This window comes from Balaenoptera acutorostrata, chromosome 20 (genome assembly GCF_949987535.1).
Source record: "Balaenoptera acutorostrata chromosome 20, mBalAcu1.1, whole genome shotgun sequence".
NCBI classification, from domain to species: Eukaryota; Metazoa; Chordata; class Mammalia; order Artiodactyla; family Balaenopteridae; genus Balaenoptera; species Balaenoptera acutorostrata.
In genome coordinates, this window is record NC_080083.1 from 54,552,482 (window position 1) to 54,565,149 (window position 12,668).

The window sequence follows — 12,668 nt, forward strand, 5'->3', positions numbered from 1 at the left end:
GGGGGGGAATCCTTCCCTCCCTCTCCCCAGCATTTGGTGATCACCAGCAATCCTTAGCGTTCCTTGGCTTGTAGACGCATCACTCCAGTTTTTGCCTCTGTCTTCACATGGCTGTCTTCCCCGTGTGCCTATGACTAAATCTCCCTCTTCTTGTATCCAGTCATTGGATTAGGACCCAAACACATCTAGTATGACTTCATCTTTAACTACATCTGCAAAGACCCTATTTCCAAATAAGGTCACAAGCACAGACTCCACATAGACATGAATTTGGGGTATACTATTCAAGCCTGTTACTGCTGGTTGGTCCTGCAGGATCTAAAATTAAGAACATTTTTTTTTTCTTTCCTTGCGTTTTCCAGGAAGAGCCTAACAAATGTGTCTTTCTTTGCTCTTGGGCAGAGGAACAAGAGGAAGGCCCCTTTATACTGCATCCAAGACAACTTGAGCAAAGGATAGGCTTCAAAGGTGCCCAGGGATGGGCCCAGCAGATGGCCTGGCCAAGGGCAGGGCTGAGAGGCGGTCTGCACAGCCAAGGGCAGTGCCTCTTGGGGAGGAGGGAGCGTGAGTCTGTAGCCTGCTTGGCATGGCCTGGTCCTCTACAGACATTGCCTCATTTAGCTGCAGGGATGCTTCCTACGTTTCTCTGGTGAAGAGCTTCAGTATTAGCAACCTCAGATGACTCTACACACAAGAAAGAACATCCTCTAGAAAGCTTATTCTGAGCTTCCCTGTGCAAAAGACAGGGGAAGGTAACGCCTCGGGGCTGGGCGTGGGAAATCTGGCCAGTGCCACAGTTCCTTGGCAATGTCACCTAGGGAAAAGTCCAGGGGATGCCCAACAGCCAGCTCTTTGCAAAGCCCTGGGTTATCTGATGGTGAAGTGGACACAGGAGCGCAGCAGCCTCCATCCCTCAGATGTTCCAGACAACCAGGTTAGAGAGAGCTGGGGATATGAAGTTAAGAGACTCTCATCTGCATCTTTCATCCCTGCATCATTATCATCATCGGAGAGGAAGCGTGATGAAGAAAGCTCCAGGTGGTCTGTTAGAGCTGAAAGGAGAGTTCTCAGGTCCTCCCCTCAACCAGGGCCCGCAGCCCCTTCTCTCTGCCCCCTCGGCCCCTCACCTACAACTGGAGACTCCGGACAAATCTCTGGCCCTGAGAGGCTTTCTGGGGCATCCAGGTCTGTCTGACATCTAGAGCCTGGGAAAGGAGAGAGGGAGGGTGCCAAGAAGGCATGGGGTTATGCTTTTACCTGAACCACAGGAAGGGGACCGCCCTACCCCAGTATACCCGCAGCTGCTCTTCCAGGGACGGGAAGTCAGCTGAGTACCGAGCAAACAGCGTGCCTGGGGGGAGGGGTTCAGACACCTGGGCGGTCCGCTGGGCCATCCACTACTCTTCCGGGCCACACTGGTTCCCACACTCAGGAGGCCAGACGGAATGCGGATTAAGAGCCTGGGTTTTCATCCTGGTTCAGTTCGCCTCCTCAAAGTTAGGAGACCGGGGCAGGTCTCTGAATCTGCTCCCCATCTGTGACAATGGGGATAATAACGGTCCCCACTTCCTAGGGTTGTTCTCATAGATCAGTGAGCGAACAGCCACGTTGCCCAGGACATAGTGAGTGCTGGGTCAACACTGGCTGCTCTGATGCCCCTGGGAAGGGGCTGAGCCCTGGACCAACTATTTCTTGCAAATAATCTGGCATTTAACTAGTGGCCTGACCTGCTTAGGGGAGAAATGGCGCCCTCTTGGCAGGCCCACCTGGTCTAGTAAGTCTCCTCGGGAAAGCAGTCATGCCTATCTCCACTTCACACACTGCGTGAGCTCTCCCTACACCAGGGCCCCTCTCTGGCTGGCCTGCCCAACCACAGGACAATCAGGCTTTTAGCCAGGCAGTTACAGTAAGCCAGGCCCGCCCTTCCTTACATGGGGTACTACTGCTCCCCGGCCCTGAGCCTCGGTTTCCAGAGAGGAGACAAAGGGGGATCAAGAGCCCCTTACCAGCCTGGTATGCCAGGGTTGGCTCTTAACCCCACCCCCAGGACATGCTGGTTTTCCCAGCGATTTCCAGGGGCCGCTTAGTCCTGGCAACCAACTGGTCCAAGCTGCAAAGGGCAGCTGAAGCAGCAACTAATGTTCAGGAGAGGCTGACTCACTTCAGCCAGGCTGGGCCCTCTGTTAATATTCTTGGACCTCAGCCTGGGATTCCTGCAGGTTCTGACAGCAAGTTGAACCATCCTTTTGTATAAGGCGGGTTCCAAGGTAACCCTGAGGGGAAAGGAGGTGGGGAGAGCCCTGGCAGGGGTGTTGATCCACCCGAAGCTCCAGGCCTGGGGGACGGGATGTTGACAAGGAGGACCTAACTGATCCCAGGCCTGATTGAGGAGGGAGGGGGGAGAAGGGAAAGAGGACCCCATCTACAGTGCACAGGGCACATTACATAATTATTCTATTTTAATCACAACCACCCTGTATGGTAGCTATGACTAATCGCTGGTTAATAGATAAGGAAACTGAGGCTGGGAGAGGTTAAGAAGTTAGCGGGTGGGTGGAGGTCGGTGAGGGGTGGTGGCTGCATGGGCAAAAAGTGACGTCAGGCACCTTTTAGACTCTCAGCCTCAGGGTCCAAGGAGGGTAACAGCGGGGAGCCTGTGCTGGTTCCCCCCCCTCTCCCCCCCGCGAGGCGCACCTCTTGGTGGGCAGGGCAGGCACAGAGCCTCTTCAGGACACCCTGGTCCAGGACTGCATCTGACTGGGTCACCGCGGGGGCGGGGGGCGGGCTCGGGTTGGGGTGTCCCTGGAGGCGGGTCCCTGCCACCCTTCCCCCGCCGGCGGGATCTCCCGACTCCCCTGCCCGGGCGGGGCCCCGCGCCAGGACCTGGACCAGGACCGGACCGGGACCTCGGTCCGGACGCGCCTCGGCTTCACCCACCCCCCCCTTCCGGGTGCGTGCCCATGGCAACCGCTCCTCTCCGGGCCACGTTTAAAGGGGAAGTGTACACACACGCACATGCCCCATCGCGCCGCCAGCTGCGGATTCCTCAGCCCTTCCATCAGCGCGGCCGGCCCCCGACGACGGGCTTCCTCGCGGACTGTGAGGTCAGCGCCCCGCCCCGCCGCCCCGCGGCTGGCCCAGCGCCCGGCATCCCGGCCCCCGGTCCCCGATCCCTGCCGCGCACCCGGGTGCCCGTTCCCCGGCGCGTCCCCGAGCTGCGGCGGTCCATCGCGCCCGCCGCCCGCCGCCCGCCGCCCCCGGGCCTCCAGGCCGAGCCCTATTTCGGGCGCTGGCGCCGCGGGCCGGGGCAGCCCTGCCCGGAAGGGAGGCTATTCTGGGCCGGGCAGCCCGAGCAGCTGCGGCCCCAGGGCTTCCCGGCAGGGTGCGCGCCCGGGACAGAGGGCACGCTGGGGCAGGGCTCCCTTCCCTCCCCACCGCCCCACCTTCCTCCCAGGCCGCGCCCAGCTCCCTCCTCTATTTTGGCCAGACCCAGGTCCTTCCCTAGGCCGGGAACATTCTCTGGTGCCAGGTCACTGACAGAATGTCCAGAGCCTGTGGCCACGGTGCTCCCTCATCAGTGCCCACCACGCAGGTGCTGGCGCCTGAGCCTCTCCGCCCCTCTGCTCCCATCTCTCGGTCTGGGGTGGTCTTCCCAGCACCCTGTGCTTGCCTGAGCACAGCCAGTGTCCCCATGTGTCCCATTTGCCTGCCCTTCCTGACTATCGCCCATCACCTATGTGTCCATATGGTTCAATGTTGAATTCTCAGTGCCTGGCACAGGATGGGTGCCCCCCAAATGGTCATTAAATGAAAGTTGTTAAACTGTCACATTGAGGACACCAAACTCCAGCCCCTTGGGATCTTTTTACATCCTATCCAGCTAACCCATCTGATGAGCATATGTTCCAGCTGCCCCCTGGATCCCTTCCCCCACCAGAGGGAGTGGCCGCTTCCATGGGTAGCCTGGGCTTGGTGGTTGAAGCCTTGAGCATCTGCACATGTGGCCCTGGTCCCCTTGGGTCTGCTCTGTAACCTTAGGACCCATTGCTGGACTCATCAGGGCCACACTCTTCCATCTATGAACCAAGATAAGAATATCTGTGGCCTATCCCACATCATGGTTCTAAGGAGACAAAATATATGTGACACCATCAGAATGCAAGTCACAGCCATTATCTAACCTAACCGAAATCCCGTCTGAGCACACTCAGGGAAGGGAAGAGGAGGGAAACTAACATTGCCAAATTCTCTGCTAGGTGTTTTATTTACTTTTAAAAAAATTTTTTAGGTGTTTTAAATACGTCATGTTGTTTAGCCCAGCACTAATCAAACTTTGTCAGCACAAGCCACTTGGATCTTGTTAAAATGCGGAGGCCCTGAGATGCTGCATTTCCAACCAGCCCCAGGTGGTCTTCATCCCGCCAGCACTGTGTGCACCACGTTAGAAGAAGAGAGGGGGAATCGACACAGCGGTCCACACAGCGGTCCTCCTGGTGTTCAGATGAAGCATTTGAGGTTTAAAGAGATTAAGTGGCTTGCTTCAGTAACGAGGCCAGCGCCCAGGCCCAGCTGGCCCACAGAATGTCCTCTGCCCCTCGAGCCTTAGCTGCTGGGTCCTCAGATACCCCACTTTTAGCCCCAGGCTTTTCCCCCCTGCAGTTTACGCCCCGCAGCTTTTCTTTCAAATTATCGCACTAATACCTGTGAGTAAAACACGTGTACCAAATGTATACTTAAACTCAGTGAAAATAAATAAAAAATCAATTGTATGTTAATAAAAAATAAAACTTATCCCCATGCCCAATTCCTCTCACCTCACTCCCCAGAAAAAGAAATACGGTCTACAGGACTTCCCTGGAAGTCCAGTGGTTAAGACTCCGCACTTCCAATGCAGGGGGCACGGGTTCAGTCTCTGGTCGGGGAACTAAGATCCCACATGCCACGTGGAGTGGCCAGGAAATAAAGTAAAATAAAAGTCATCTTAAAAAAAAAAAAAGGACTATGGTCTACAGTTTACTGCCGATGCTTTATGGTACCATATAGTTTTGTTTACACCGTGGGTTGGCCAGGGTTAACACTGTGGGATATGGGTAAAAGGTCAGGCAAAAAGCCACCAGACCTGGGATGGAAATCGTGTGTGTGTGTGTGTGTGTGTGTGAGAGAGAGAGAGAGAGAGAGAGAGAGAGAGAGAGAGCAAGCAAGCGAGGGAAGAAAGTGTGCTTCAAATATGGGCCCAGGAAGAGTCAGGAAACCACTTTCTCCCCAGGGCCCTTTACTTCCATCTTTCAGGGCAAGCTGGAACAGGTGAGGGGAAACCCAGCTACACGGGCACCCTGGCTCATGAATAAGTAACAGCCATCCGATGCTTTGACTCACTCGTCAATAGATGGTTGACTTCCTGACAGAGAGGCTAGCGCCTTCACACTGACACGTGTAAGTGAACGGGTAATCAATTGACAATTAATTACAAGTGGAAGTGACTGGGAATCCAGAACTGCTCATTCAAAACTCCGTGGGGAAGGAAGGCCGCGTTTTCCAGATGTGCGTCTGTGTCAAAGGCCAGAGCTGCAGCGGAAATACTCCAAGTGGTGTCCTAGTTTCCTGAAAGAATAGCATTTGCCCAGTCTTGAGGGGGCTTACTGTCCGGGGGGGCAGTGGCCCTGGGGCCAGAGTGTGTGGGAACTTGGCTGGCGAGGTCAGGTCCTGGTCCCGCCAGCCACTCACTGCCAGTGAGGATGGGGACACCCTGCAGAGGGCCCTGGATCCCTGGCCTGATACTTGGTAGGTGCTCAAGGTGGAGGGGGGAAGGGGGGTTACTCCTTTCCCCCTCTTTTCACCTGCTCAGCCCCACTGGGTGCCCCAAATCTATTCCTCAATTCTGGGGCTGAAAAGAGGCTTAACAAGTCTAGTTTCCCTTCAAGACAAACATTTCTTCAGACTTGGGTAATTGGGGAAAAGTCACAGGTCTCATTTCTGAGAGGGAAGGAGGCCCACACCATGGGGGCAGGGCTGGGTGAGAAGGGGAGGGAGGACTGGGAAATCTCACGGCTCTCACTTCTGCTTTGCGGGTTATGGGCGCTGAGCTGCCCATAGCCCTCTCCTCTCATAACTTCCTCTGAAGAGCCCACTGACCATTTGCATATGTCTCATTGAAATTCCCGATCAGAGCTCACCGTCTCCTCCCCTCGGCCCCCAGAGGGTAGCTGGAACTTCACTGGGGAACCAAAGACTGGGGACAAGTGGCCGTGGGACAGCGCTGATAGCCCCAAACCTTCCCCGGCTGATTCACCCTTATTCAGTAGATGGACCATTTTTCCTAGAATGTTGCAACAGGGGTATTAGGGTTTTTCCAGAACTTTCCACCCTCGATGACCCAACTCTGAACCCCTCAAGTGGAACTCAAGATGACTCTCACTGGCAAGGGCTGGGCACTTGCCCTCCGACCTTGGTGTCCCCTCTGTTTTATGCTTTCTCACAGAGCAGAGCTCAGTCTCCTGAGAACGGCCTCATTGTGCATCCAGCCATGCACACAGCAGGCTCTTGGCCTGTGTTTTGCTTTCTTAATACATATTTCTTTAATGGATGGGATGACTGGAAATTACTTACCCCTGATGAAGAAACAGGAAGGCAACACCGCTTTAAAATTCTTTAAAAAAAAAAAAAAAAACTATCCTGATTTTACCCGCTTCATCTTTATGTGCCTTCATTTTAGGTTGTAAGCTCTCCAATTCCAAACCTAAGTTCTTAGTCATTAGATTCTAAGCTCTTTGAGGGCAAGCCAATTCTCATCTATCTTTTCTCTCCCCAATCCCCGGTTCATAGTCACATAGTCGATGCCCAGTAGATTTTGTTATATTGGATCACGTTGCCTTTCTTAGCCATTATTTAGTAAGACAACCCCTTATAGAGCCAGGCATGGCATCAACAGTTAATCTTGGGCTGAGTTGACCGATCACAGTGGCGGTGGGGATGATGATGGTCTTTATTCCAGTGAAGAGGCTGATGTTTGAGCTCCAGGAAAGGAATTTTCCTTCTTTCTTTCTTTCTTTCTTTTTTTTAAAAATATTTATTTATTTATTTGGCTGCGCCGGGTCTTAGTTGCGGCATGCAGGATCTTCACTGCAGCATGCAGGATCTTTAGTTACAGCATGCATGCGGGATCTAGTTCCCTGACCAGGGATCAAAGTCGGGCCCCCTGCATTGGGAGCGTGGAGTGTCAACTTCTGGACCACCAGGGAAGTCCCCAGGAAAGGTATTTCATTGTGGGGGTCACTTGCACGTGATTTCCTATGGGTTGATGATAGCTAAGGAGAGAGACACTGGGATTTGTCAGATGGGTTCCCTAGACTTTAGGGGACGTTTTTCCAAAAAGTTCAGGGAAACTCTGGCCCAAAAAAGCTATAGGCCCTAGGAGTGAAAATGGGTCAAGGAAAATCATGAACTAGGAAAAAAAATCCACAGATCAGACAATCTAATCGCAAGTGAGCTCTATGAGAAAAGAGTGCTGGTGGCTGGGGTACTAAATAAAACACTTCTAAGGACTTGCCTGGCGGTCCAGTGATTAGGACTTGGCGCTTTTCACCGCCGGGGCCCGGGTTCAATCCCTGGGCAGGGAACTAGCCGCATGGCGAGGGCAAAAAAAACAACAAAAAAACACTTCTAGGGAACTGAGGTCATATTTCAAAAAGATAAGGAGAGAAGAGGGAGGAAGGGAAGGAGGGAGGGCTCTCCACCAACAGTGACCCCTCAGGGGCAGACCCAGTCCTTAGGGGAGAAGACTGAATTGTGTCCAGTAAAGGAAGAGGAGAGAGAAAACTGCCTTGATTGAGCACCTACTGTGTACCGGCCCAGCCCCAAACTCTGTCAATCTCACCCAAGCACTAAAGAGCAGGGGCTTTTGAATCTTTCTCACGAGAGAGCCACGCAAGGCAGTCACACCCTCACCCCTTCCCCAGATGGCCTCCCAAGGCCATGCAGACCTGCTCCAAGCTTACCTGCTTCTCAATCAAATTCAGAAAGGAAGGAGGGCCGGGGGAGGCTAAGAGAGAACTGAAGTCAGAGACGGGAGAGGAGACCGACCGTGAGAGTGGGCAGGGAGGCTCTGAATCAACTCGTGTCAGCCCAGGGCAAGGCCATCACCATCCTGGGACCGTGGGGATGGGTGGGGGGAGCTCACAACCCTGGCTGCACTTTCTCTCATCCCTGAGATTGGGCGAGGGACCAGAAGATGGGCAAACCAGGCCCCACTGGGGCAGAAACCAGACTTCGGGAACTAGAAACCAGCGAGTATGATGTTAATCACCAGCAAAACTCTAGAATGAATCATTAAATAAATTCGTTTATTCATGCCCTTAGTCAACAAATATTTACGGAGTGTGTCTAAGTACAAGCTACTGTGTTAGGCATTACATTGGGGTGGACTGCTCCCTAAAGAATCTTAGGGGCTACAAGCAGGGAGAAGATAGTGTATAATTATTGTAATGGAAATAGGTTCACATGAGAAGTATAGATAAACACTGTGGGGATTCAGAGGATACTTAGAAAAGGCAGAGTATAAGATCTGAACTTGTTTCAGGCAAGGAACAAGACATGTTCATAATAGGTTTATGTAGCAAGGTTTATAAAGGCAAAAAAATTGGAATCCAGTAATGTAGGGTCTGTTGAATAGATATCCTGATAATGGCATACTACACAGCCAATCAAAATAGTTTAGCTGTACACTTATTCATATGTGAAGATATTCACAAAACATTAGTAAGTTAAAGAAGCAGATAACAAAAGAGTATTTAGGTATGATGGCATTTTTATGAGTTTTTTGGCATACATACCTCTAGATGTTTTTAGAAACTTGTAGAAATATATACCAAAATGTTTGAAGTGCTTATCTCAGCCTAGGGAGATTTGGAATGATTTACAATTCTTTTTCATCTATCTGGAAGTGATAATAAAATGAATACTGACTATCCTTTTTTCAAGGATAAAAAAAAAAATTTTAACTTACTATTAGCAACTCAGGCCAAATAAGTCCTTTCTTCTTTGACAGGATTGTCAGATCATAGAAATACTATGGATAGGGAATTCCCTGTTCCCTGGCAATTCAGTGTTTAGGACTCCACGCTTCCACTGCAGGGGGCCCGGGTTTGATCCCTGGTCGGGGAAATAAGATTCCGCAAGCCATGCAGCTCGGCCAAAAAAAAAAAAATTGCTATGGATATAGAATACCTTGATTCCATTAGAACATTTGGCTTTCTGTGATCGCCTTATGGAAGACATTGAAAAAGGTAGCCTTGAAAATAGCATGGTTAGGTTGCAGCAGGTAGAAAGAATTACTAAAAGCAAAACAAAAAGCATAGGACTTCCCTGGTGGGCCGGTGGTTAAGTGTGCTTCCACTGAAGGGGGTGAGGGTTTGATCCCTGGTCAGGGAAGTTCCACATGCGGCAGTGCAGCCAAAAAGGAAAAAAAAAAAAAAAGTAATTGTATGGGACTTCCCTGGCCATCCAGTGGTTGAGACTCCACGCTTCCACTGCCGGGGACATGGGTTCAATGCCTGATGGGGGAACTAAGAGCCCGCCTGCCTCACAGTGTGGCCAAAACACAAATAAACAAACAAACAAAAAACCAAAAAAAGCAATTGATTAGGAAACAATGTCCATCTGGAGGTAAGTCTTCAGAGGTGTGCCACAAGTCTCTGGCCTTGCGGAATATTTGCATCCGTGACCTGGATGAAGACCGTGAAAGCATGTGACCAGATTTTCAGATAAAACAAAGTCAGGGGCTGGGGGGGATAATCCAACTCATCTGGATTCAAAACTGATGACAGCCTGGAACAATAGCTTGAAACAGACAGATGAGATTGAAAAGGATTGAATAAATAGTCCTGAATCAGATGCCCCAGGGGCCCTAGAACTGGGGGGCCTCGGAGGAAAGACGTGGAAGTATGAAAACTCACATTCTGTGAGGGGCAGGATGTTTCCCTGAGAGAAGAGAAGGATGATGGTTTCACCAGCTAGTTGACAGTCATGGGGAGATGGCTTCCCCCCAGATCAAAGAACAAGGGAAGTATCCAAGAGGCTGATTTCAACTCAGTACAATGAAAGGGGAAACAGCGTTCCTCTGAATGCCAGGTACTCAGAGCCCTGTCTCATCCAGCTGTCCCAAGAGCCCACCCCAGTGTCCCTGCAGGAACCTGGGACTGTAGGGGTCTGGGAGCCTGCCGTCGACAGGACTGCTCCAGCAGAGGCCGGCTCACCCCTGGGAGGCTGGACCAGAGGACACCCAGCTCCCTTTCCAACTAGCTGGGAGCACCTCCCCTGGGTCTGTTTGCACCAAGGAAGTGGGAAGTGACCCTGCAAAGCCGAGACGGGGCCCTTGAGTGGGGGTGGCCGGAGGGAAGCCACCACTGGCCGACTGGCTGTTGGAGAAATGACAATAGCCTGCCTGATGACAGCGCAGAGGAGGGCAGGCAAGGGAAGGAGAGAAAACAAAAGAAACAAACAAACAAAATAAAGAAAGAAAAAGAAAGGAAAACAAAAATTAAAAAATGAAGAAACAAACAAAAAAAAAACAGAAAAAAAAGGGAAGGAGGGAAAGACGGAACAGAATGGGAAATCAAAGGAGAGAAAGAGGAGCAAAGGGAAACACACAGGAGAGGGACAGTCGGGAACAGGGGAACAGATGGGGGAAGTGAGCGGCTAGGAGGCTGCAGAGGAAGCCAGAGAGAGACTGGCCTGGAGGTGGGCACCGGCATCAGGCAGCCCCGGAAGGGATTTCTCACCCACCAAGCGGGGTAAGAGGAACAGGCGCAGGGTAGGTGTGGGTGGGGTTTGGGGCCAAGGACTGGTGCTGGGCCTGAGTCACCCTCCATCAGACACTCAGTCTGCCTGAAGCCATGCCCGGGCACCCGACGTGTCAGGGAGTGCGGAGTGCTGGGAGGCTTAGGAAAATAAGGAAGCCCTCCTCCCGGCCACCCCTCCTGATCCACCCTGGAGCTGGCAGACAAAATGTGGACACAGGAAAGGCCACGAAGAGTCAAGGAGAACGCACAGCCCACCTCAAGGAGTGATAAAGGCGGGTGGACTCTGGAGTCAGGAAGACGCGAGTTCAAACCCAGACTTGGTGCTGTGTAGCCTCCAGAAGTTCCTTAACGTCTCTGAGCCTCAGTTTCCCTCTGTGTTATGAGGATACATGAGACAGCAGATGTGCAAGCACTGGGTCACTTTTATGACCACCTTCATAAATGTGTTCATGCCTTAATTTTGAAGTGAGTAATCCCAGCCCTAAGTGAGAAGAAAAGCTGAAATGGTCAGGGTGTCTTGGAGGGAAGACACAGCCTGGGCCCTGAGCAACCTTCGTTCACTAACTAGTCCAGGTGCTGGTTGTGAACCCACCGATCAGAGAGTAGACAGGTTCCCAGCACAGGTCTCCAAGGCAAGCGGGAAATGCCATAGAGCTTGAGCCTTCACAGGCTGGAAGGGCCTGGGCCCCGGGGACCTGGCCACCCGGGTGTCTGTGTGACTTCTGGGTGCTAACAAGGTCCCTGGTGAAGGCACCTGGCTGGGGCATCTGGCAGGGTCGGGGACCGTGGCAGCGGCTGCCAGCTTTGCAGACAGTGGTGAATCCTTAAGGAGTGTCCAGCATTGCCCACATGCCCACAGATGGCCATGAAACGCCATAGGCTGTGGGCAGAGCTGGCAGAGGGCAAGTTCAGCCAGCCCCCAGGGGGCCCGGCTGGAGGAGTGCTCCAGGCCCGGCCTCTAGAGTGGCACTCCCTGGGCACATCACTGTGGGGCGCAGACCCCCCTCACTGGGGGCCGTGTCTGACCTGGGGCATCAGCTGCTGTCCCAGCCTCCAGGTGGGAGGGGGCAGAGCCATCCATGAGTCACCGTGCCCACTTCCTGCCACATGGAAGCCATGGCTGAGTCACCGGCCCCCCAAAGGGAAAGACTGGCCACAGGCCGGAAAGCTGGAGCCCTATGGTGGCAGGAGTGGTGCGGGGGGGCTGGCACTGTGGTGCCACTGCTGCCCTGTCCCACGGCCGAGGTGCCTCCTGCAGAACCTGGGGTCCTCCAAGTAGCACCGACCCGCCGCCAGCAGGACTGGCTCTTTGCTGGTATTTCCATACCCCCCAACCCCCGGCAATAATAATTGTATCATGCCCTTCAAAACAAAACAAAACAGAAAAGCCGAACTTTTTGTTTTGAAATAACTTCAGGCTTACAGAAAAGTTTCAAAAATACTACAAAAAATTACCGTATACGCTTCACCCAAATATCCCAAATGTTAACATTATACCACGTTTGTGTTACCATTTTCTTTCTCCCTCTCTCCCCATTTTTCCCCTAGGCCATTTGAGAGTAAGTTGCAGACATGATGCCTCTTTCCCCTGAAACACTTTGGCGTGTGTGTCCTAAAAACAAGGGCATGTCTTACAGAATCAACATCAATGTCAGGAAAGGGACTTTGCATCAGATGCTTTTTATGTGCCTTCTCAGATGCTCCTGGCCTACAGGGTCAGCCCTGGTGGGGGTCTCCACCTAGCCGCACCTGGCGGGGGTCCAGCACCCCGAGCTCTTCCCTCCCGCCCCGCCTGGAGTGCTGAAGGACCACTCGGCATCCGTGAAGTCTGGGACGTCAATTTGCTGGAGGGTGAAGCTGTGTATAAATTCT

The 12,668-nt window shown here is 52.6% G+C and overlaps 1 long non-coding RNA gene across 2 annotated transcripts in view; it reads right to left on the reverse strand.

Moving 5' to 3' along the window:
• Positions 1-12,668, reverse strand: part of LOC130705845 (uncharacterized) — a 35,518-nt gene that overhangs the window by 4,194 nt on the left and 18,656 nt on the right. The window contains exon 1 of one of the 2 annotated variants that reach the window (XR_009006225.1): positions 1,128-1,203. The exons of the other annotated variant lie outside the window; for it this stretch is intronic. This is a non-coding gene — a long non-coding RNA (uncharacterized LOC130705845). Of the gene's footprint in view, positions 1-1,127; positions 1,204-12,668 lie in introns of those variants that run through there. 2 annotated transcript variants of the gene reach the window in all.